Source organism: Lutra lutra, chromosome 8, assembly GCF_902655055.1.
Source record: "Lutra lutra chromosome 8, mLutLut1.2, whole genome shotgun sequence".
NCBI lineage: Eukaryota > Metazoa > Chordata > Mammalia > Carnivora > Mustelidae > Lutra > Lutra lutra.
In genome coordinates, this window is record NC_062285.1 from 111,200,914 (window position 1) to 111,228,169 (window position 27,256).

Sequence of the window (27,256 nt, forward strand, 5' to 3'; positions counted from 1 at the left end):
AGGGTTTATTATATGAAATTGGAAAACTACTCTTGGCTATGCTCCCCAAAAGGCCTAAAGAAAACTCTTTCATCGTAATAATAAGGAAAGTGTAGGCGATAAGAATCAAGCATCATTGAGTAGCTCAAGATGTCTGGTTTCTAAAACCCAGGGTTAAGAATATTTTTCCCTAGTATTAATGGGATTAGTAGGATATCAGAATGGCAATGATCATATGGTACTAGATATCTATCAAAGATAAGTGGACTTCGTCACTTTAATGGACATCGTTGTCAGAATGGCAATCGAAGTGCCTTGAACTATAGGAATCTATGGTGATTGTAGATCAGTCATAATGATCCTAGTGGTAAGAGAGACGAAGAGCTTCTAGAGTGATTTTGAATTATATAAACTGGCAACAGGGGACAGCTATCAAAATGGAAGTCTGTAATTCTTCACCAGTGTCTAGATCTAACAAGTTCAGGTAAGTAGAACCTATTGAATAAAGGAAAAGCTGCAAAGCTATCACCAGTATGTACGGTCAATATTTTCCCAGTTACTTCCCAAAGAGTTCTAGTGCCATTTCCTAACGTAGCTGTGCCAAGGAAAATGCATAGATCTTTAAGGGCTTTCAAAGTCATGTTTGCATAGACATGATTTCTGAGAAGTTGCCAATGGCCTGTCGTCTTGTTAGAGATCCTGCAAGGAAGGAGACTAGAATATAATAGATGAGAAAGTCTGGGAAGGTGACACCAGAGTAGGCACAGAGTCCATGGATCATTTTCATTAAGTATTCCTGTAATAATGTGCTAGGATGGGAAAATTATGTTCTATGGAAATACCAAAAAAGCAATGTCATTTGAATAATATCACTATAATAATATTATTTCTATCTGTCTGTATCTACTGATTCTGACTGCTCAAAATAATTTAAATGCACAAGGATTTTGAGTGTGTTTTACATTTTATCATGCAAATAATCAGTACAAGCCCTACTTCACCGACTCAGACTTTCAACTAAATATATGTTGTCTTTACGGTACCTGGGTGGTGTAGTTGTTTAATCATCTCTTGGTTTTGGCTCAGGTCATGATCTCAGGGTGGTGAGATTGAGCCCCATGTCAACCTCCATGCTCAAGGAGTCGCTTAAGATTTTCTCTCCCTCTCCCTCTGCCCTTCCCCACCTTGCTCTCTAAAATAAATACATAAATCTTAAAAAAATAGAAAGAATACACATATGCTATCTTATGAAGCAGGTAAGGGATAATCAATTACATATTTATAACAAAATGAAACTATTTATTAAAAGTAAGTCACATTTTAACCTTTGTATATATGAACAATTGATCCTTTTTTTTTCTTTTTATAGTTTTATTTTTTATTTTATTTTATTTTTTTTTAAGATTTTATTTATTTATTTGATAGACAGAGATCACAAGCAGGCAGAGAGGGAGGAGGAAGCAGGCTTCCTGCTAAGCAGAGAGCCCGATGCGGGGCTCAATCCCAGCACCCCGGGATCATGACCCGAGCCGAAGGAAGAGGCTTTAACCCACCGAGCCACCCAGGCGCCCCTGAACAATTGATCCTATTTAATGAATGGAGTCATCTATAACTTTGGAACAGAATTCCCCTCAAGGGTTATACGAATAATTAATTTTCATAATATCTTACAATTGTGATTTTAACATCATGTTTAAAAACAAATGAATAATGCATTGGGGCATGCAAGACACTAATATAAATATGTCCTTTTTAAATTCTTTGTTGCTTAGTTTTATTGAAATTGCTCAGAAACAATTTAAAAATTGGCAAAATAGCTACAGTTTTAAAGCTATAGTTGCTATTATAATTATAAAATGCTGATACCATGTCATTGTTCACAGTTATTAGAAAATCAATATGTGTTTCCCAAAAGGAAATATAATTGTTGTAATAATTTGAACACTCAAGTTTAAAGTTATAAATTGTGAAGACTTAATTAAATGCATTTATTTTTTAAATGAATGTTTTTTTATTAGCAAAAATACACATTTTACTGTTTTTTCATGCAAAATAATGAAAAATTCAGGGATTTAATCAGGAACTTATAGGAACATCATCATTTTCTTTTTGTTTTTGCCATTTTTTTTCTTTCAACATCCTAACTAAAATGGGAAGTTTCATAAACTTTTGTCATTGTTATTATTTCTATCTTCTATAATTTTTATGTGGCACCTTTACATTTTTCTTATGCCTTTTATTCCAATTACAGCTGTGCAAGAAATTATTATAATTGAAGTGTTAAAATTTATGCAGCACTTTTTTGTCTTATTTGAGTTATAACTAATTAAATAAGTAATTAATCCATAACATCTCTAAAGCAACGTGTAAGCATTTCATCTGAGTTAATTACATAAATTAAGAAAGTAAACAATATACTACAGAAACACAAACACTGCAAGATTATCTAGTCAGATGCAAGTGGTTCCATTAAGCTTGCAATTAATCTGCTAGGAGATGCTATAAAGTGTATAAAAGGGGAATAAACAAAACAATAAAGGGGAAAATACTTGAAAGTTCCTTTAGAGTGTGTGTGTGTGTGTGTGTGTGTGCAAATTTGCACAAAATGATAGTACTCTTATTGGCAAATAGTTTTCCTCATTGTAGTTGTAACATTAGAACAGTTAATATATGTCCAATTATTTAAAAAGTAATTGGGGGGCGCCTGGGTGGCTCAGTGGGTGAAGCCGCTGCCTTCGGCTCAGGTCATGATCTCAGAGTCCTGGGATCGAGTCCCGCATCGGGCTCTCTGCTCAGCGGGGAGCCTGCTTCCCTCTCTCTCTCTCTCTGCCTGCCTCTCCGTCTACTTGTGATCTCTCTCTGTCAAATAAATAAATAAAAATTAAAAAAAAAATAAAAAATAAAAAGTAATTGGTCACCCAATGCTTCAATCCTGAGCAGGACATAGGTAATCCCATTCTGAAAAGATATATACAATAACATATGGTATCTATTGTCCTTAGCACTTTCTAAATACTGTTGTATGTAATTGAATTTTGATAATATTCAATAATGAGAAAACCCTGATTTTCTAGCACTGATGTCTTAAAGTACCTGAATCAATGGCAAAATACCTTGACATGATCTTAAAATGTTCAAAAAGGAATTAAACAATGATTTCAACTAGACTATATTTGTCATATATTCCTTTGTCAGGAGGGAAACATGGTGACTATCTGTGAAATTTTCAGATAAAACCAGACATAATATAGCATTAAAAGTTGTATATCTTGTGTCAACAAAAATACATTTTATTTCTTACCTATTTTAAACTCACTGCATGAGGAAAGTGAGATTCATAATGATTTGATAGCTTTATGAAAATATATTTTGGAAAAACATGCTCAGTAAGATCTCACTGCTGTTATATCAAAATAAGTCAGTATTGTGATATCCTTATGTCATTCATTCTACATATACTCAATGACAACATCTCTCTATGCTAAGTTCATTATATGTGCCAAATAAAGGCAAAGTATGGGCCCTCATACTTTATACATACTAAAGGCAAAATATGGGCCCTACTTGTTAAATTATATTCTCTTTGTCATTTATTAAATATTTGAGCCATGTAAGAAATTCTTGAAATATCTTGATCAGTTTATTTAAAAATGCAGAGGAAGGGTTAGTACCCCAAGCCTATAAAGAACTTATCAAACACCCAAAAAACAAATAATCAAGAAATGAGCAAAAGACATGAACAGATATTTTCCCAAAGAAGACATACAGATGGTTAATAGACCCATGAAAAGATGCTCCACATCACTCATCATCAGGGAAATACAAATTAAAACTGCAATGAGATATCACCTCGCACCTGTCAGAATGGCTAAAATTAACAACAGGAGAAAACAGATGTTGGCAAGGATGCAGAGAAAGGGGACCTTGCACTGTTAGTGGGAATGCAAACTGGTGCAGTTACTCTGGAAAACAGTATGAAGGTTCGTCAAAAAGTTAACAATAAGAGGGTTCCTCAAAGAGCTAAAAATAGAAAAACCCTATGACCCCTAAATTGCACTATTAGGTATTTATGCAAAAGGTGCAAAAATACTGGTTTGAAGTGGCACATGAACCCCAATGTTCAGATAAAGACAGATAAAGAAGTCATGGTATCTATACACAATGGAATACTACTCAGCCATAAAAAAGAATGAAATCTAGCCATTTACAAGAACATAGGTGGATGCTAAGTGAAATAATTCAGCCAGAGGAAGACAAATACCATATGATTTCACTCATATGTGGAATTTAAGAAACAAGACAGTTGAAAATAGGGGATGCAGAGAAAAAAGAAAGGGAAGCAAACCACAACAGACTCTTACTTATAGAGAACAAACTTAGGGTTGATGGAAGGAGGTGGGTGTGGGATGGGCTGAATGGGTGATGGGTATTAAAGGAGGCACGGGGTGTTGTAAGTGATGAATCACTAAATTCTTCTCCTGAAACCAATATTACCCTACATATTAACTAACTAGAATTTGAATAAAAACTTGAAATAAAAAAAATTCAGAGGAACGATAGTTGAGCTAAAGTCCCTCCATAGGTGTATTTTACTTATTTGATACAATAATGAAGGGAGATAAAATGAAAGAAAAGGCTATTATTATCCTTAAATTCCACTTTGAATTTCTCCCAAACTTATTTTCTGTAACCCCACAAATAGAAAGGCCAGAGCCACAGTAAAATGACCCAAAAGAAACTGAGTGTAAGCCTTTTTCCAGGTCTCAGAGATCTAATAGTCATTAAAGAATTATTCAAGAATCATTTTGACTATATATTCATTGCATTATGAGCTGATTTAAAAATATAACCTCTGAATTACATGTAATCTCACTGTATTATTGTGTATCTCCTGTTCTCAAAAACAGATTTGTATTTTCTACATCTCAATAGTCTATGATGTAAACCTAAATTCAACCATGAAATAGAAAATATCAATAGTGATTATTCACTAGTATTTTCACTGCTAAAATTTCAAGTGCTGTGCTAAGGGCAGAAAAGATCAAGAAGATACAGAATAATGGAAAAGCTACAGCAACACTATAATTTAGTGAAAAGTATATTTCACATTCTAGAAATTTTGATAGAAGTAAAAGTAATAAGTGTGAAGTATAATGAGTTTTTAAAAGTAATTTCCTATCTCAGGAAGCAACATAATCATTAAGAAATACAGAAATTATTATTCTTTTTTTTTTTTAAAGATTTTATTTATTTATTTGACAGAGAGAGATCACAAGCAGGCAGAGAGGCAGGCAGAGAGAGAGGAGGAAGCAGGCTCCCTGCTGAGCAGAGAGCCCGATGCGGGGCTCGATCCCAGGACCCTGAGATCATGACCTGAGCCGAAGGCAGCGGCTTAACCCACTGAGCCACCCAGGCGCCCCCAGAAATTATTATTCTTTATAAGCACACAAAACAATCCTAATATGTAGGAGGAGTTCTAAGGGCCAGTGGAACAGATGTGGCTCATAAAATCTGGGCTGTGTATTACTTTATTCACTACTTTTTGAAAATAAGACCTTCGTGGTCTTATAGCAGATACACTATTCAGAAAGCTGGAAGTGGTTACTTTAGGCAGCAGGATGGAATTTTTGGAAGACTTACGGTTTCTATCTGGCATAGAGACAGGGTCATATAGCAAATTTGGAATATTCCCTTTAGTGTCATGTTTTTACCAGATATGGAGAAGACATAATACCAAACGAAAATTCCCTTTAAACATGACAACATTATCCTTGGGACCTTTTTTTTTTTTTTTTTAAGTTTTTGGAAAAATTTGTATTCTCTCTAAAAACTGGGAAAAGATGATGTCCATATTTTATATACTTGAAGAGATTTCTACAAAAGGGAGTACAGATGTGACCAGAATGACAAACGGACTTAACACCACCTCCCTCCCCCAACTCCCTGTTTGCATATGACAATTGTTCTTACTGGGAATGTGGACTGAATTCTAACTAAAACTCATAAACTGCCTTACTTGGAAGAATGAAGGCTGGGTATGAGTGTATGAGAAGCATTGTGGGAACAAGATATTGGAGGACAAATCTGAATCTCATCGGCATCTCTAGAACACACATCAGATATTGGAGACCATACCAAACAGGATGACTCTTACGTAGACTAGATATAATAGACAACTGCTCCTATTGAAGGATAAACAACACTTTGTCTGTGGTAGTTCTAGGTTGTCACATCTTACCCAGGGAAGAATTTTAGGGCAAAAAGCAAAGGCTCCCTGTTTATAGTTTATAGTGCTTTTGGGTCTCATTCATTCTTACATTGCTGCATCTATGAATTGATGGGGTTCAACCAATGAAGTAAGCATTCTCACTTTTTCTAAATGCATATAATGTGTTATGGAACAGCTCAATAGATGAGATTACTTAATAATAAACAAGGATAAAGATAAAGGACAGAAAAGAATAAGCAAACAAAGTAAAATTACTAGACATGGAACAATAAAGGGACTACCCAGTGGTAGTCACTACCCAGTGGAAGAACAGATTTTTTTCCTGAATAGAATTATTCCAAGGGATAAGAAGGCATTTTAGACAATAGCTGTTTTTGAAAATATGATCAGAAAGGACATTACACCAAGAGATTTACACTACATTTCAAGCGATGAACTAGAATCTTGACGTAGGAAAGACTTCATAGGGACAGAAAAAATAACGTTAAATTAAAATAATAATAATAGTAATAGTTCAAAATAAAGGGGATGAATGACAGTTGCACAGACTTGAAAATAAGTGGAATATGTGTCTCAAAACTTCTATTGGAAATTGGAAACATTATTTAGTCATTCATTCAAAGAGAATAAGTTCTGTAAAATAATAGTTGGAGATAAGAACATTAGAAAATAAAACTAAAAATAGGAACTTTTAAATAAGACAGAAGAGTAAATCTAATAGTTATGACTATACAGGAATCAGGTAAAATTACCTATGAAAAGACAAAGATTTCCAAATCGGATTGCAAAGTAAAATAAGTATATGGCACTTAGAGACAAAGTGGAATAATATATTTAAAAATGAACCTTGGGGTGCCTGGGTGGCTCAGTGGGTTAAGCCTTTGCCTTCGGCTCAGGTCATGATCCCAGGGTCCTGGGATCGAGCCCCGCATCGGGCTCTCTGCTCAGCAGGGAGCCTGCTTCCTCCTCTCTCTCTGTCTGCCTCTCTGCTTACTTGTGATCTCTGTCAAATAAATAAATAAAATCTTTAAAAAAAAGAACCTTAAACAAATCTTTTTTTTTTTTTTATATTCTTATAAAGATTTTTATTTATTTGACACAGATAGAGAAAGCACAGGCAGAGGGAGTGGCAGACAGAGGGAGAGGGAGAAGCAGGATCCCCACTGAGCAAGGAACCTGACGTGGGGCTTGGATCCCAAGACCCTGGGATCATGACCCCCAGCAGAAGGCAGACACTTAACTGACTGAGCCACCTAGGTGCCCCTAAACAAGTCTTTTGAAAAATATTTTTTAATTTATTTATTTGGGAGAGACAGAGAAAGGAAGCAGGGAAGGAGCAGAAAGAGGACAAGCAGAATCCAAGCTGAGCACAGAGCCTGATGTGGGACTCCATCCCAGGACCCTAATATCATGACCTACGCTGCATACTAGAGTTGGATGGTTAACCCACTGAGCAACCCAGGTGCCCCAACAAATCTTTTTAAAAAAATTCCCTTACGTAACTCAGTATTAATGCTTAATATTGAATAAAGAATAATTTAAGAAAAAATAAATAAAATGAGGTGCCTTACAAGTTTAATAAAGAAAAACATTCATGAGAGATGTAACAAATTATAAAGCATTAGGGCAAAACAGATAATAGAAAGTTTAATCAAAACAAGTGTAATGGAGAACTCTAGTCCACAATTTATCAATTCTTGACAGATTAAAAAAAGAGTACAGAGAATTTAAATTATATAATTACTAAAGGCCATTTAATATATCTATTAAATTTGGTGAGCTACACACCTAGAAGAAACATTTTTTTCAGAAGCCACACAACATTTTCAAAAATGGGTCATACCAATTCAATTGCCGAAATGATATATCACAGTTTCTGACACTGTGATAAAGCTGGATAATAACACAATTTTAAATGATCAAAACAAAACAGAAAATACTGGTAATATACTGTATATATGTATAAATGTGTATCAATTCATGTGTGTATATATGTATATATATATAACATCAATATCTGAAATAGCTCAGATCAAAGAGAATCTCAAAGGTACAATTGCAGATTACAGAGAGTCTCCAACTTAAAATGGTTCAACTTATGATCTTCGATGCTATGATTGTCCAAAAGCTATTTGCATTCGATAGAAACTATAATTTGGATTTTGAATTTTGATCTTTTTCCAGGCTAGCAATATGCAGTACAATACTCTCTCATGATGCGGGGCAGTGGCAGCAAGCCTTGGGTTCCAGTCAGCTACGTAATCAGGAGGGTCAACAACCTATGTATTTATAACCACTCTGTACCCATACAACCATTCAGTTTTCTACTTTCAATACAGTATTACATAAATTACATGAGATATTCAACCCTTTATTATAAAATGGGTTTTGTGTTTGATAATTCTGCCCAACTGTAGGCCAATGTGAAGAGATTATGTTCGGGGTAGGTTAGGCTAATTTATGATATTTGGTAGATTAGGTGTCTTAAATGCATTTTTGACTTAGATATTTTCAATTTATGATGACTTATTGGGACTCAACCCCAATGTAAACTGAAAAAGATCTGTGCTTAAAAATAATGACAAAGACAAGCATACGAAAACATACAGAGCTGTATTGAAAGAGTAAGAATGAAAACTCAACTTAATAAGCTTAAGAAGTCCAAACCAACACAATATTTTATTTAAAATATGAACCAGAGTTTCATGCCTCTGCTGCATTTTACAAAGGGAGGAATGAATGTAACACAACTTTGGAGTGTAAGAAAGGAATGCAAAGAACTTTGAATGTGGTTGATTGCATATGAAACCAATCAAAAGCAAATGATCATAAGTCTATTCATTTTTTAAAGTGTTTTCATTATTATGGAAACCAGGGGAGTGGCCTAACAGTTCTTTTACTTTGGAACATTAAAATAATCAACTATTTTCTCATACTGTCTTGCTGTTAGGAGTGGCCATTTGAGTTCTGCCTATTGCAATGGGAGCAGAAGTGATACGTGCTAACTCCAGGCTTGGCCCATGAAACTATCTATGGGCTTCCTCAATTTGCTTTTCCCTTCCTCATCTGGATATAAAGTTTGATAAGGACTAAAATAATGACTGTGCAGCCACAGCATTAAAGGAACTTGGGCTCCTGTGTAAACCTTCTAAAACAACCACTCTGCAGACTTCCATACCCAATCAAACTCCAAATACCTTCTAATGTTGGGCTAGTACATATTTAGAACTGTATTTATCACAGGTCCTTGGTATACCCTAAATAACAAACAAGAAACAAAATAATATACTAAGCAATACAATACAGATAAAATAATTCCTGTATTTAGGAATATAGAATTTGACATTCTAAATTAAATACCATTACATTAGATAAGGCGCCAAGTAAAAGAATCATATGCAATGAGCAAAAGGAGTTTATTCTAGAGGTTTATTTATAACATATATGTAAATGTTTAATTGACAACTCTTTTTTTGTAACAGGCATCTTTAATTAATCAGGTTTATAACTAAGCCCTTTTTCCTCTCAATATCTGCTTCTCCTTCAAATTTTTCTCCTTCCTTGTAGGTTTGTTTCCATTCTATAAATTACTCAAGCAAAAATGGTTTCACCATAAGACACTCTTAATCTCAGGAAACTGAGGGTTGCTGGAGGGGAGGGGAGGTTGGTGGGAGGGATGGGGTGACTAGGTGATGGACATTGGGAGGGTATGTGCTGTGAATTGTGTAGGACTGATGAACCACAGACCTGTACCCCTGAACAAATACTACATTATATGTTAGTAAAACAACCAATGTTCATAAATGATGACTAGACATATAGTCTTAAATGACTTCTAAGTCTTCAAAGTAAGATTAAACTGTGTTCTATAAAAAAAAAAATGATGGTTTCATCCTTGACTGTCGTTTTTTCACATCTAGCATCTGTCAATAGATGATGTCAGTTCTACCTGCAAAATTCATCTGGATTCTGACCATTTCTTACAACTTCTCAGTCACCACTCTGTTCCAACATACTCCCATATCTCACCTGCGTTATTTTTTATTAACTAGCCCTCATGATTCATTCCTTGCCTCCTGGAGCATGTTCAGTAGTCAGAATAATTATTCTGGTAAGATTGTTATTCATCAGTTCAACAGTTCCTTGTCTTATGTCGAATAAAAATAAACATCCTCCAATGCCTGCAAGGACCTATGGGATCTGGACCACTACTCCATTCTGTCTCTTGGACTTGTTCCCCCGCCTCTTTCCCTTGATATGTGGGCTGTAGTAACTGCTCTCAATGCTGTTTCACTAATAGGCCAACTATGCTCCTTGTATGGGACATTTGAATTGGCTTCACTTTCTTGATTGTTCTTGTAGCCTATAGCCACATTTCTTACTCCTTCCCTTTATTCACAGCTCTAGTCACCCTGAATAAAATAGCTACATTTTTCTTTACATTCCTCTTATTCCGCCTTGTTTTTCTCCATAGGAATTATCAGTACCTGACATATTTCCTGCTTACTTAGATGTCTTCTTCACCACTACAGGGTAAGCTCCAGGAAGCAAGGGACTTTAGTTCTTTAGTTGCGAAAATGAATGAGGAGAAAGATAGCTTAACATTAGTTAATCTATTAATGTATTTTTTCACAACAATAAATGAAACATCAAAGGAAAAAAATCTTATGGGAAGTTAGAAAGCTGGAAAGATAATTAGAATTAATTTCAGTATTAACAAAAGACATCAGAATTCTTCTTTAATATGATAACGAACATCAATCTTAAAAACTAATGTACTAAGGAGTACTGAAACAGAAAAGGAATTTACTTTCAATTTCAGAAACGAGCTAAAAATGTCCCACTTAACACGAAAATTAACATTTGTCTGAAAGTTATATAACCAATGCAATATGGGTCAAGAACATAAATAAGACACAACTCACTATTTTTACATATGTTAAACAAGGAAAATCCAAAAGTATTAACTGAAAATATATTAGATATTTTGGGAAAACAATTGAAAAGATCTTTACTTTCTTCCTTTTTTTCTTTGACAAGGATTTTGTCGCCATAACTCTATTTAAACTGCTTCTCAGTCACCGATGTCATTCACAATTCCAGTTAAATGGCTGCAACAATTTCAGACCTCACAACTAAAGACAGAAACTATCTATTCAGGTAGATTTCAGAAGCATCCTGCAAATGTTGCTTCATCAGCATTCAGCAGGTCAGGAGAGGGTTTCTGGACAAATCCTAATATCAGAGTGAATGGGATGTGCTCATTGGTTTAAACAATTTGTAGAGTCCACTAGTAGAACTAAAACCACGTTTGCTGTGTTGATAAAAGTTTGGGCACTCCAAATTCAAAGTACTTTTTTTTTTTTTTTTTTGCAAGAGGGATATTAATCTATGAGGTTATAAAAATTGATGATGTATGCTGTATATTTTGTAATAGCCTTTAAGGACAAAATTATAGTCTCCCCTCTACAAACACACCAGAGCAGAGATATTATTCTATTTTATTCCTACAGTCCAGGGGATAGCTGGTTTCTAAGCTTGTATATTTCCTTAATGAACAGTTTTCATAAAAAAAGTGAAACACTTAAAATTTGTCTTGAATAAGATTAATATCCTTGACAATGATAGCTCTGGTGAATAAATATTAGAGATTGTTATAACAAAAATAAAGAAAAAACCCTATGTAAATCCATACTGAATATGAAGTATAAGAAATGTGAAAATGATCAATTTCCTGGCCAAATATAATAAAATGGCTTATAATCAAATTCTTTAAGGACAAAACAATATTTAATATTCAAAGATTTGTTTTAGAACTCAGCATTTTTTCAGGTTTAATCAAAGAAAAATAATATCTCTATTATAAAAACGGAAAACACAAGGCAATGCATTCTTCATTCAATACCAGTGGCTCACTTGAACATGGTACCCAGATAATGAAATTCTCCCAGGTTTCTTTCTTCTTTATTAAGAAAGCTAATAGAAATTCACGTATTTAAAAAAAGTAAATACAAACTATTATATTAATTTAGACTATAGCAGAAGTAATGTTCCTAATTATTTTTTCTTTGAAATAGTCTATAATAATATTCATTATTTAATATTCAAATTTATATTACTATCTGGGTATAATGTTCATTTTAAATTTATAAAACTACAGTGAAATAGTAAAAATATCCCTCATCTGAATTAAACTTAATACTGAACTAAAACTGTATTTTTCTTTATTTGAATATATGTTGATGCAATCAGCACTATTATTATTCTTATTACCACCACCACAACCATTGCATCTTTATTATTTTTACTATTACCAGTACTACTACTACTATAGTATTTACTGCTTTTGATGCCACTATAATGTGGTTATTCACTAAACAATTCAAACTTTTTCTTAGTTTCATGGTGATTTTTCTCAAGCTTCTCAGATCTCATCATTCATCCTTTTATATGGTAGAGGATGCAGAGAAAAAAGCAGTTAGGAACACACAAACCTTGGCCAACTAATAGCTAGATAGCTTTGTTTCATTTTTTATTTTTTATTTTTTTACTTCTTCAATTTTTTAAATTTAAATTTGATTAGCCTACGTATAATACATCATTAGTTTTTTATGTAATGTTCAATGATTCATTAGTTGTGTATAACACCCAGAGTTCATCACACCATGTGCCCTCCTTAGTGCCCATCAACCAGTTACACCATTCCCCTCCTACTTCCCCTCCAGCAACCCTGTTTTTTACCCGAGTCAAGTCTCCCATGGTTTATCTCCCTCCCTGATTTCTTCCCATTCGTTTTCCCTCCCCTCCCCTGTGATCCTCTGCACTATTCCTTATATTCCCCATATGAGTGTAACCATATGGTAATTGTCTTTTCTGCTTGACTTACTTCAGTTAACATAATCCCCTTCAGTCTATCCATGTCGATGCAAGTGGTAGGTTTTATCCTTTCTGATGGCTGAGTAATATTCCATTGTATATATGAATCACATCTTTTTTATCCATCTGTCAAAGGACATCTTGGCTCCTTCCACAGTTTGGCTATGGTGGACACTGCTGGCATGAGCACTGGGGTATATGTACATGCCCCTTCTTTTCACTACATCTGTACCTTTGTGGTAAATACCCAGTAGTGCAATTGCTGGTCATAAGGTAGCTTTATTTTTAACTTCTTAAAGAACCTCCACACTGTTTTCAAGAGTGGCTGTAACAACTTGCATTCCCAGCAGCAGCATAAGAGGGTTCCCCTTTCTCCACATCCTCGCCAACATTTGTTGTTCCCTGTCTTGTTAATTTTAGCCATTCTAACTGGTGCAGTGTGGTATCTCACTATGGTTTTGATTTGTATTTCCCTGATGGCAAGTGACATGGAACATTTTTTCATGTGTCTGTTGGATAGCTTTGTTTTAGTAATAAATTCTCTTTGAGACTCAGTTTACTCCCACATAAAATGTGACAACTATGTATCTTTTAATTTGGTGAAAAAATAGTGAGATAATATGTATGGAATATCTGTATCTAAGAAATTATAAAAATGATAATGTATATATGCTTGAGGATCAATAAGTACTAACTCACTTTTTTTTTTTCTTATCCAAGCAGTGACCCTCATCTTACTGTGCCTTTTTAAAGGAATTCTTGATATGTTGAGTTTTTAAATTCTTTTATAATTTTGTATACTCATACTCTCTAGGTTCATTATATTTTTCTTGCAGAAAAGAATCTGAATAATAGCTAATGTAACATATACTCATTAATGACAGGACATTTTGCAACAATTCAAAGTTATAAGGAATTTAGCATTTGTTCTCTTGTTATATATAGTCTTTCTTTCTATTGAAATCACTGTTAGTATTCTCTAGAAAAATATGCTGAAATATTTTAGTGAATTGTTGTTGGTTTCATGACACTAGCCAGATTTTGATGTTTATCCTCCCAGACTCTTAATTCTTTAAGGATAATTTACTAAGTAAATTAGTAGTACCATAGTAGAGAGGTCATATATGTAACAATTTTCTTTTTCTGTCTGCACAAAACAACTAATAAAAAAAATAATGTAGTTTGAAAAAATAAGCAGTGTGGGCTCTATATTAGATATAGCTAAAATTTTGGATACATTAATATCATAGCTATAATTAATATTATCCTTCAAATAAAAACTATCACATACCCTATTTAATTCAATTATAAGACTAAGACCATCTAGTAAATAATACTAATAATATTAAATTATTAGCATTATTAATACTAATAATAATACTAATAAGCCAATAAGTTGTATATGGCACAAATGATTAAAATTAATCATTCCAGAATTTTTTTGGTTACAATAAGTTGATCTCTCTCTGGACAGCTTTCCACACCAATTTATTTCAGGAATTGCTAGTCTGTATAGGTTCATAAATTTTCGTTGTAATGCTGAAGTGTTTGTTTTTTTTTTTAAATCTCTTTATCCTGAATCTAGTATCAGTGTACAAAATGAATACTCAATAAATACTTTCTGATTGACTGGCTGGAACATCTGAAATCGTTGCTTTATTTGAAGAGAAATATAATAAGTGTCTTTTAATAGAATAGAAAGATCAGCTTCATGCTAAGCAGAATATGAACTTTCTTTTTGTCAATATAAATAGATTCTGAAATTCAATAATGTTTGGACTTTTTTTTTTGCCTGAAGTTTCCTATTGAACTTTTGTACTAGAATAACTCTTCTTCCGATCAGTTTTTCCACAATTCTAATGTATAAAACACTTACAGTATTTATAAAAGTTCTTTTAAGTAAAACACAAATGAAAAATTGACAATGTGAAATGCTATTATTTCCAACCTCAGAAAGATTCCAAATCAATTTGTCAAATTAAGTCAAATTACACATTTACCTCAAGTATGGCACTTTCCACATTTTTATTGTCTTTATAGTCTTTCTTTCTTTCCTTTTTCTTATTTATTTCCTTTATTTTCTTCCTTTCTTTCCTTTATTTTCTTTCTTTCTTTCTTTCTTTCTTTCTTTCTTTCTTTCTTTCTTTCTTTCTTTCTTTCTTTCCTTTCTCTCTCTCTTTCCTTCCCTTTCTTTCATCTTTCTTTTCTTTCTTTCTTTTGCTGAGTCTACGTATTTCCTTAGTTCTGAGACATAGTGACCGGATCTCCACAATTCTCTGCTTGGGAGAATCATCTGTTGTTGTTCTAAGTGTGTAAAAGAAGTGCCTTTAATTGTTCCATAGTCATGTTTGCACAATTTTGTATAAAAGTATAAAAAGACATAAATACCAATTGACTTATGTCCAAAGTTGTGGTATTAATGTTAAGAATATTAGTAGTGATAAAGTAGGAGAAGCTATTTGACACAACATTTATTTATACTGGAATATATAGCAGGTACTCTTGCAAAATAACAGAAATGCAATAGCATTTAGGAATAGGAAATGCAGGGGTGCCTATGTGGCTCAGTCGGTTAAGCATCTGATTCTTGATTTCAGCACGGGTCATGATCTCAAGATTGTGAGATAGAGCCCCATGTAGGGCTCTGTGTTGGGTGTGGAGATTTCTTCTTTTTCCCCTCCCTCTCCCCCAACCCCCTCTCTCCTTCTCTAAAGATAAAGGGGGAATGGGAAATACAATAGTAAGATAGATTATTGTTAATATGAAACCAACTGAAGGAGAAAACTGAATGGTTAAAAAGTGTACAAAAGAATATTCCATTTACTATTAATGTAACAATTAAAAATTAAAACAAAATAACATTATACTGACAAAATCCACATTTTTTTTAAGTCTAATACTACCAAATTTGGTAATGTTTGGAACCAATTGGGCCCACAAACTGCTGGCAGATATGTATATCGATTTTTTTTTTTGTAGAAAGCTTGGTAATCTATAGTTAAAATATGTATTTGTGTACCCAATGACTAAGAAACCCTCTTGTGTGTTCTTCAGAAATGCTTGAGGGAAAAACAAGTGTCTTGCAGCTTTGTTTTTGATAACAAGGCACTGGATTAGAGGAAGCATAGATATCTATATATGAGAGAAAAGATAAATGTTGTCAATGCACGCATTCTACATAGCAAAATTGTTCCTTAAAATAATATTACAGGATTTATTTATATAGAATTCCCCCAAAATGCGAATTTATAGAAACAGAAATTAGATTAGTGATTCTTAGGGCTGGGGATAGAAATGGGTAGTGATTATAAATGGGCACAAGTTTCGAAACGTTCTAAAATTAAATTGTGATAATGTTTTCACAACTCTATAAATGTACTAGAATTCATTGAAATGTATATGAAAATAGGCAAATTTTATGGCAAGTAAATTATATCTCAATAAGGATGGTAATCTATGAAATAAAAAAGACAAGTTATAACAATACTATTTATCTTTGCAAATACATGCAAAATCAAATATATACAAGAACCAAAGAAACCAACTACTTTATGCAGATTTTTATAAAGAGAATGCAAATACAGAATTGGGGTGTGGCCCTATAGGACAGTACATGTGTAACTGTAAATAAGCCTTGTATATACAAATGAGTGCCTTAACTTGCCAAGGATTAACTCATTGTCTCTGGGAAAAAAAAATAAAATAAAGCAACCATCAAATATGGTATTTGATGAAAGCCCAGGAGAGGATAACATTTTATTAACATAAAGTTTTGAGAATCCAAAGTGCTGTGTTGATTATTACAATTCCCACGAAGATTTGGAGGTATTCAGTGTAGATCAGAATAGCAAAATGAACTGGGCTAGGGGTGGGGGACAAATCATTTTATGTGAAAAATATACATTATTGTTGTTATAGTAATTATATTCTCTTTTATAATTATCAAAAAGACAGCGTCAGAAGTAGTCCTCTATTTAAATGACATATCTTCTTTTTTTTTAAAGAGATATTATTTATTTCTTTATTTATTTGTCAGAGAGAGAGTGATCACAAGTAGGCAGAGCAGAAGGCAGGGTGGGGGTGGAGCAGGCTCCCTGCTGAGCAGAGAGCCGGATGTGGGGCTTGATCCCAGGACCCTGGGATCATGACCTGAGCTGAAAGCAGTGGCTTAACCAGCTGAGCCACCCAAGCACCCCATCATATCTTTTTTTTTTTTTAATTTCAGAAAATGGTCTTTAACCATGAAGCTCATAAGAACTCATCGCTTTTAAAAATACATTATGATAGGAAATTGATATTAAACCTTAGTCTGTAAGATATGCTTAATCTAAAATTTTTTTTACATTATCTGTAAATAGATTTGTGGATGTTATGGTAATTATTCTACATTCTATAAAGAAGTTACACATGTTTCAATTGTTAACTCCTAGTCTATATACTGCATATGTCCTCTTCCTTTTTTTTTTCTTTTTCCATACATAAAGCACCTGAATTGGCTTAGCATCTCCCTGTAATTCTGCTAATAATAAGATATATCTCCAATAGATTCTCATACAACATATGCAAGTTTCTTTCTTCTATAATTATCATCTATTAGAAAAACATTGGCAGGCAATATATACTTTCAAAGTACAGATTAATTGGTTTGCTCATTTTTTATTAGATCAGATTGTCCTTTAATTATATCTGAGAGAATTTTCAGCAGAGAGATTGGGAATAAATAGTTATGCATGACAGTAATCCATCGCCATCAAAACTTCTAGCCTCCTTACTTGTAAATGAGGACATTACTACCCATGCTGTCTTCTAAACTTTTGAAAAGTTTAGGAACAAATGAGTTCATGTTAAAAAAGCATTTGAAGTTCTTCCCCTAATTGAAAAAGTACAATAGTCTAGATGGACAAATCATTTCCCTTATATGCTCTTGCATAATATCTAAGGGTAATCAGGGTTACTCTATAATAGAGTCATAAATAGAATTAAGTCAGTGCTTATTATGCTGATTTATTATGCTTATTATAATTCAGGTTATTCTGCAACTACCTATGTTGTACATGGATCCAAAATCTTTTGCGGTAAAAATCCAAATGGAAGCTGGAATTCACAATGAAGAACAAAGTTTGGGTCCTAATAAATCTTTGTTAATAAACACTCAGATTAAGTAAGAAAGATGAAAAAAAATCTGAAAGTTTATTGATGGTATTCACCCAGCTCTTTTGGAAGATACATATTTAATTAAAAAAAAAAAAAAAACAAAAAAAACAAAAAAAACAAAGTAAAACATCTCATTTGTGGAGGAGTTAATGATATGCAATTTTGTTCCTGAATTTAGATCTTTTTAAAGATTTTATTTATTTATATGACACAGAGAGATCACAAGTAGGCAGATGGGCAGGCAGAGAGAGAGGGAGAAGCAGACTCCCTGCTGAGCAGAAAGCCCATAAAGGGCTCAATCCCAGGACTCTGAGATCATGACCTGAGCTGAAGGCAGAGGCTTAACCCACTGAGCCACCCAGGCTCCCCTCTAGATTTTATTCCAAACTGAAAAAATTTTATCCCCAATTTTATTTTGCTATAAAATATTTATGAGAAACCCCAAAAGTTTAAATGCGGTGCTTGAATTTTCCATTTTTCTTAAATTCAAGAAGAGAAAGTAATATGTAATAGACAAAATAATCCTGATTATGCTACATATAACTATGTAACTAAAATAATTGTGACCATTTTTGTTTTCAGTTATGAGAGCCTCTCACTTAGATTCAAATACTATTTTGCTTTTTAACATTCTTGCTGAAATGATTCACAAATACAGTTCCAAAAACCAATATTTTCTTTGGTTTACTAGTAATTTTTATTCCATATTTTTGTTTGGATGATAGCTTTTTAAAAATATTATGGAAGCACATAACTTTGTTAAAACCCACATTAACTTCAAAATTTTAGCTAACCTAAATTTAAAGTTCTTAATTTCTAGCAATACCCAAAAGTTTAAATAAAAAATAAAGCCTTTTTTATATTGTGTGGTTTGTTGCAATTAAAGTTTATACATTCGATGACCCTTCACTCCCCAAAAAAGTTCATATATATATATATATATATATATAAAAGGTTTCGTGTGCCTGATAGCAGTATAGCTCATTTTTCTATTTTTTTCCTTTCTTACCCTCACTAATGAAACTGGTAATAGTTTTAGACCCCATGCAATTTTGTCATGTAGTTACAACTTGTCCTTTTATAAAAGAAAATTAAAAACCGCTGAGTTGTTATAGATATTAATGGTTGTTAGAAAAGTATAATAAAAGGCTCTCTTTCTGGAGCATTGCTAAGCTTTTATGTCATTATTCATGAATGACTAATGCATTCAAAGGAGAAGAGTGCTGATCTCCAAGGCCAGGATGAAGGACAGTGGAGAGGGAAAGAGTGGCTGACAGAAAGCTATTTGTCATATGTGAAGATCTAATAACATGCTGTCTACATTGAGATATTTCAGCTAAACTCAGAAAAAGAAACTTTTATTACATGTGAGGATATCATTCATGGTATCTCAGATCACCAAGGGCAAATCTACTGGACATCTTTGGATAACTGAGTCCATTAAAGTACATTAACAATCCCAAACTTCAAAAAGTAATAAATAGTAATGCCATGAAACTACACTTTTTGTTTTGTTTTATTGGGTAAACAAGTCTGTTTCTGGGGCTAAAAATATACATCCTACCCCACACTTAACTAATGTTCCACCCCATGACTACAGCATTGAACCCAGGAGACCCAGGATTTCCATTTCCGAGTTGTGTATGTGCATGTGTACAGCAGGACTTCTGGGTAATAACATCTGGAGGCATTCCTCATGAGTGCTCTGTTACAACCTCCAGAGATGGGCAGTCTCAGGCAGGGTGGTAGCACGGTCAGAGTTTAGTAACCAAAACAGGGCTGATGGGCAAACTGCAGGTGTTGGAAGGCAAAGAGGACTGCATCAGGAGCCAAGGCAGAGATGTGGCTTAGTGGTAGGTACATCGAACCTGTGCCCAGCCTCAAGCTGGGGGACCACAGAGGTGTGGCAGGTGGCCATGTACACCTTGATCTTGATCTCTCAGAAGTCACAGAAAATATTCTTCAGGCTCTTGAAGCAGACACAGTGTTCATGAAGGAGCAGGTATCCAGGTGCAGGACCAGGCTGTGAAAGTCCTGCCCGAGGTAGGTCCAGGGCCATCAGCGTGGACTGAATTAAGTAATGCCATGAAACTACCCTTTTAAGATTTCCTTTCTCCTACCAGATCACATATATATTTCTCAAGCTGTGCGCAGTAAAAAGAATCATAAATAAGGCCTCTTCATTTGTTGTTCTCTGACGATAAGCAATGAAAACAAGCTCTAGGTTAATAAAACATAACATGAGTTTATTAGAAGGATGTGGGGTAGCTTTCAGAATCTTAGGAAAGATTGGAGTCAAGGACAGAATCAAAGAAGTTTCTGGAATTGTGGTGAGAGGAACTAAGGGGCAGTCTTACTGGAATAACAACATTGGTAAGAATCAGCTCCCAATATTTTTTTTTACATTTAATTTAATTTAATTTTTTCAGTGTTCCAAAATTCATTGTTTAGGCACCACACCCAGAGCTCTATGCAGTATTTTTTATTTTAGATGTTTTTCAGTTCAAGATTTGAATCTGGAGAGAGACAGCCATGTGACCGTCAGAGGAGAGTAGTACATGAAACCTTATTTGTAAGTTTTCATCCAAAGGCTAACAGATGTAATTTCTCAAGGAAATTACAAAAGGGAGGGGGAGATAAATGCTGGGAAGATAAAAAGAAAGATATGAACTATACCTGGACTCTGAACATGCTTCAAATCTGTGTGTGTGTGCGCGCACATGTGTGTGCATGTGCACGTGTGTGTGCGATAATTATTAAATTACACTATTGTTTATAGCAGCAATGGCCACAGTCGCCAAACTGTGGAAAGAACCAAGATGCCCTTCAACGGACGAATGGATAAGGAAGATGTGGTCCATATACACTATGGAGTATTATGCCTCCATCAGAAAGGATGAATACCCACCTTTTGTAGCAACATGGATGGGACTGGAAGAGATTATGCTGAGTGAAATAAGTCAAGCAGAGAGAGTCAATTATCATATGGTTTCACTTATTTGTGGAGCATAACAAATAGCATGGAGGACAAGGGGAGTTAGAGAGGAGAAGGGAGTTGGGGGAAATTGGAAGGGGAGGTGAACCATGATAGACTATGGACTCTGAAAAACAATCGGAGGGTTTTGAAGGGGCGGGGGGTGGGAGGTTGGGGGAACCAGGTGGTGGGTATTGGAGAGGGCACGGATTGCATGGAGCACTGGGTGTGGTGTAAAAACAATGAATACTGTTACGCTGAAAATAAATTAAAAAAAAATTTTTTTAAATTACACTATTTACATAGTGCTCTAAGCTTCTTGCCTCATGGTGAGAGTGATTAGAATCTGGTCCTTAGAGAACACCTGTCCTGTCTTTGATCTCACAGCACCTTTATGTCATGTAGAAATACACTAATTTACTAGGATACAGTGTGTACTTCTCAGATTCAGGTGATCTATCAATACACTAGGCCCAGGCACATCATTGCTAAACTAAGATGAAAGCGGAACAGGGACACAAATTACTTACCACGTAAATGCTGAAAGAATTTTTGCCATGATTGGCTTGGTTGAAGGATACAGTTAAATTATAGTAAGATTATACAAGAAAACAATTTTGTTCACTGGGACTAAAATTGTAGTCCTAGATTCCTTAAAATAATTTAAGAATTTGTTTCATAATCAGAGAATCAACTTTGGCTTAATTTTTTCAAAGATTTATGATTTGCATGGGGAATTTGATTCTGCAGACAGGATTATCTAAAACAGCAATAAACAGAGTCCAAAAGATAATCACCTGGTAAGACTGTTGGATGTACCAGTTACAAATAATTGATTTGAGGAGCCAAGCATAGAGATGTATAAGTGGAGAGTAAGCTGTCTAGGTATTAAAGGAGCCTAGTTGGCACCCTGGATCTTCACGGTTCCTAGACTGTCATACAAGAGCATCCAAAAGCTCCCACCACCCAGGTGGTGCTCAGAAGTAAGCAGAGAGAAGATCATCCTTCAGGCCAGACAAAAAATCACTACAAGGGAGGGATATGACATGGACTCGTTGCCCTGGGAAAACACCAGCAGCAGGAAACCAGGCAGCACCAAATCAGGGCATTCAGACCAACAGGTGGGCAGACACCCAGTGAATGTAGGATGTCTTGAGCAAAATGAGAAAGTAGGCACCCCCTTCCCACTGCTGCCAAAGTGACATTTACATAAGTTCTTCTTAAATTAACTAAATAAGGAGGTCATTAGATTGACATGACTCTGATGTCCTGGTTGCCTAGATGAGCAAACCAAAATCTAAGGTTACAAAATTAAAATGCTAAAGACAAACCACCACACATAACCATCTAGGCATTCAGCTAGATGCAAATCTTTTCCCTTCCTTCCCCACCCCCCACCCTCCCTCCCTCTCTTTCTTTCCTGTCTTTCTCTCTCTCTCTCTCTTTCTCCCTTTCCTTCTTTCCTTCTGCTCTTTCTCTAAGTATTTCCTCTGGCTCATGTTCCTAGTGTGCTCCTAACTACTTGTGTTCTGGCCCAGCTCCATTCTAGTCAATTTTGGGTCAAATGAACTCTTAAAATGTTAACAACAACAACAACAAAATATCCAGTCAGTCTCATGTTTCAAGAAGCATTCTATAAACAGGGGATATATTTGGTGGCATATGTGTGGGAGGGGAGACTCAATCTTTATGAGCTTTTATTCTACTGCAGAAGACACAATGTAAATATATTCATGAATATCTGACATAACGCCAGATAGTGGTATGTACTATAAAGAGAAAAGGAAAGTAAGGAGATAGAGAAAAGTGGGATTGGAGGTGGGACACATATTTTAGATGGAGTGATTAGGCAGAGCATCTCTAATTGTCATCTGAATAGAGATTACAATAGAGAGAACAGAAAAGCAGTTAAATCACAAAGGTTATTATCTAACTTGAAAGAGTTGGTCAATTAATATCTGATATGGCTTTTTTATTATTTAAATATTCTATACCAGGATTTCTATGGCTTATTTCTTTTCTTATCCTGGGGCTTCTTATCGACTCATGTATTTAACTATGATAAATATGATCAGAAAATGATGTGCACATTTCTGCCTGGTATCCTGGTCACCTTACCAAACTGCAGACTTTTGTATTCAACTAACTGATAGCTGGCTCAATAGGAGTGTTCCAGAGGCACACATTAGACATCCTGTTGACCCTAAAATAGATTATTTCCAGGATCCTTCTCATATTTCTCTATTAACTCAGTAAACAAATATAGAAACCTGTAGTCATCCTTGACTGCTTTTTTTTTATGGAGCTACAATCTTGTTTATTTTGTCTCTTAAGTATAAAAGGCAACTTCCATCCATTCTTACCTCTCTAAGTCTTTATAACCTCTTATTTGAACTTCTGTGGCCATTTTCAGGATGGTTTCCTAGGCTTCAATCAAACACCTCAAGTGCTGCCCTCATTGAAGATAGTTATTTATATGATTTTGTTATTCTCCTTCTTAAAACTATTTCAATGGCTTCTTACTGCCTAAGGGACAAAGTGAAAGCTCCTTATAGGACGTGACTTATCATATAATTAAGCTTAAATTTTAGCATGCTCTTGTGACTTAGTCTGATACTTCGTTTTTCAGAATTCACTTTAAACTCTCAAGAAGAACTTTTAGTGAAAGCTACCATGACTTAAAACTTTCTTTTTGGATTCTGTGGTGCCATATTTAGCAGACACTTGTAGGCATGATGCCAAGATTCTCTCTGATGGCTTTTATCATTTTTGTGCCCCCACCCTTCCTCCTTATTATCCTTGCTTCTAACTTCCTGCATCTGCTTCTATGTTAGGGCCTGTCCACAGGCCTCTGCAGCCCATTTCCAAAGAGTAGGAGTACTTGGGGTCAGTAACTTCATGGAGCAGACTTTGACAAACTCCCTACAGGAGTATGAAAGTGCAGCTCTTTTGCACTTTCTAGGGAAGAATTCTGAGTAGCAGTTCATCCTTCAGCTTGTTCCGAACGAACCAGGCTATAGCTGAGACTTGGCCTGAAATTGCGCATGTGCTTAGCTTCCTACTTTCTCCCTCACTAGTTTCTTCAGAAGCGCCTTCCTAATAAATCACTAGAATGTGAATTATTCTGTCTCGGTCTACTTCCGAAGACATGCCTTGAGATCCCCTCTCCTAATTTCCCCCATACCTTCTGGTTTCTCTTCATCTCTCTTTATTGCCAGCTTTTCCTTCTCCATCCAATGTATAAATGCTTGAGTTCCTCAGCGCTCAGTCTCAGATGCTTTTCTTACTGCACTCCTACTTGTCTGGAGGCAATTTCATCTATCCTGATGGTTAATGTTACAATCAGTTTTTCCCCCATTCACCGAGACTTTCCTCTGAACTTTAGACAATATATTAAAACTCTCCTCAACATTCCCATTTGGTTGTCTCACAAGAAACTCAAACTCAATATATCTCAGAATGAAATCATAATCTATCTCCACTCCTATTCCGTACATCAGGTGACTGATCACATTGTCAAAGAAAATCCACCAAAGAATTGTTATAAGAATCCATTAAAAATAGGTAGAAGAAGGCTTCAAAGGATTATTCAAACTTGAGGGAATAGGGTAGAAAGTTTTATTGGGCTACTTTCAGGAATAAATAAGCTTTTCATCTGGTTTAGCAGCCACTGGACAATCTGGTTTGCATCAACAGGGACGGAGAAAAACAAAGACAAGTTAATGTTATATGTTAGAAGACATAGGTGGAATAGCTGAAAGATCAAGAATATTTCAAGGCCACAGTGGGAAATTCTATGTCCTTCAGAGTCTCTCACATCATCATTCTAAGGACACATGACTTCCCTCCATCTCATTTCCCTCACCATGGAAATGTTATCTTTCTCCTGAATTACTCTAACAACCTTCAAAGTGATATCTATGTACTCTGACCCTTCAGATCTAGCTTGTAATTTTTTTTTTTGCTTATAATGTTTTATTAAATATTTAGTAATATAAGAGATTATAAAAGGCTGTAGAATGTGTAAGGCTAAAATACCAAAATACTCTTCTATTCATCAGCCAGCTTGAGAAGCCATCTATGTGCCTTTCCCTGATCCTATTCAACTTTGTCATCACACAGACATGGCCATTATTGTGACTTTCAGTCTTAACATTTAGTGCCTTACTGTCCTTAAAATTTCATTATTTAAGCATTTCTGAAATATATTGTTGATGTTTCCTGTGTTTCAAGTGTTTACTTATAAAATAATACCGTAAGTAGTATTCTGTGAATTGTGTTTTTCACTCAAAATTTAATCCTAATGTTCATGCATGCCATGTTCTTTTTAAAATTTTCACTGCTGTGTAATATTCTATTGTATATAAATATAATACAACTTATTTATCCAGTCTAATGTTGGAAGATTTGGGGAGTGTTATCTTTTTATAAAATTAATTAGTTAATATCTAAAAAGTCATTTTAATGAATATTTCTATATGTGTCTTTTGATATATATAGGCAAGGGTTTCTTCAAACATTTAAGAGTAGATAGAAATATGAGGTCTTTGGGGATGTAAATCTTCAGCTTTACTAGAGAATGTCAAATAATTTTACAAAACATTTGTACCAATTTCATATTCAGAATCTTACCACTAGTGTATGAGGAATTCAGCTGCTCTACATTTTTTTCAAGACTTGATAGTGAGGTCTAATCCATTCCTCATCTAGCAGTTACTGTGACCTTTTATAAATGCAAATCTGATTAAGTCACCCAAACCCTGACTAAAATCTTTTAATGGTTTCTCATTGATCCTAGAATAAATTCCAAAGGTTTAACATTGTCAAAGGATTCTTTTTCGTCTGACCTCTCCATCATTTATATTTTATAACACTCTCCTTGTCGTCTATCTTCACACTGACATTCAGTTTCTCTTTTCTGCCTGAAGGCCTTTATGCCTGATAAACTTTTTCCTGGAACTTTTTCTTTTCTACTTATTCCCTGATTGACTTTGCTTCTTTAATCTCATGTTAAATATCACTATGTTAGGAAACTTTTCTTGACTTTTTAGAATTTATTATGCACCCTCTTCATTGACTACCAGAACTGTACATTGTTTTCTCTAAATACATTATTTATCACAAAAATAATTCAGAAATGAAGTGTGTATCTTTTTTTTAATTTTATTTTTTATAAACATATAATATATTTTTATCCCCAGGGGTACAGGTCTGTGAATCGCCAGGTTTACACACTTCACAGCATGAAGTGTGTATCTTTTTAATGTGTCTGCTAATAACCTTTATGTTTAAATCAGGTCAGTCTTTGGTTCTGTGTAGTTCAAAAATTTATTTTGTGCAATGCTCACTATATGTGTTGAATGAGAATGACTAATCCCTAATACACACTCACATTATATTTTGATTTTTATTTCAGAAGTAGGAGATTATTATTCAGCTAATATTCATGTCCTTCCTACACTCCCAGTTCCCTCAACTTCCAAGTGAGGGGTAAATTTTACTGTGCCATTGATATCGATATTAGCCATGACCTGCTTTGACCAATGGAACATGGAAGGTATGATGAGAGCAGAAATTTGAAATGTGCTTGTCCTTTTAGGTATGGCATCTTGCCTTCCACCATCACGGTCAGAATATGCTTTAGTTAGCTTGCTAGTCCCTCAAGAAGAGAGTCATATGAGATCCAAATGGGGCCACTATGGATCAAATACCATCTAATCTGCAGGTTGAGATACAAGCGCTTCTTTCTGTAAGTCACTGAGATTTGTTGGCTAATTGTAGAGACCAAAAGTTAACAGACACACTAGATAAATTTTAAAAAAGAGACGAAATTCTTGAAAGGAAACACAGTTAACAGATTTAAGTTTTCTCAAGTAATTAGCAATAAAATAAAAGGAATCCAATTTAAGTTGAAATGCAAATAGCTGCTCAAATCCATTTTTTTCTGCAAAGTAACTGGCATGAGAATAAAATATAAATTTAAACATTGGAAAATCTGAGTGGAGGACATCTTTATTTTAAACTCTGATTATAAGCATTTTACC

General features: G+C 34.5%; 1 protein-coding gene across 3 annotated transcripts in view; it reads right to left on the reverse strand.

Moving 5' to 3' along the window:
* Positions 1 to 27,256, reverse strand: part of MGAT4C (MGAT4 family member C) — a 746,802-nt gene that overhangs the window by 106,746 nt on the left and 612,800 nt on the right. The window lies entirely within an intron of this gene.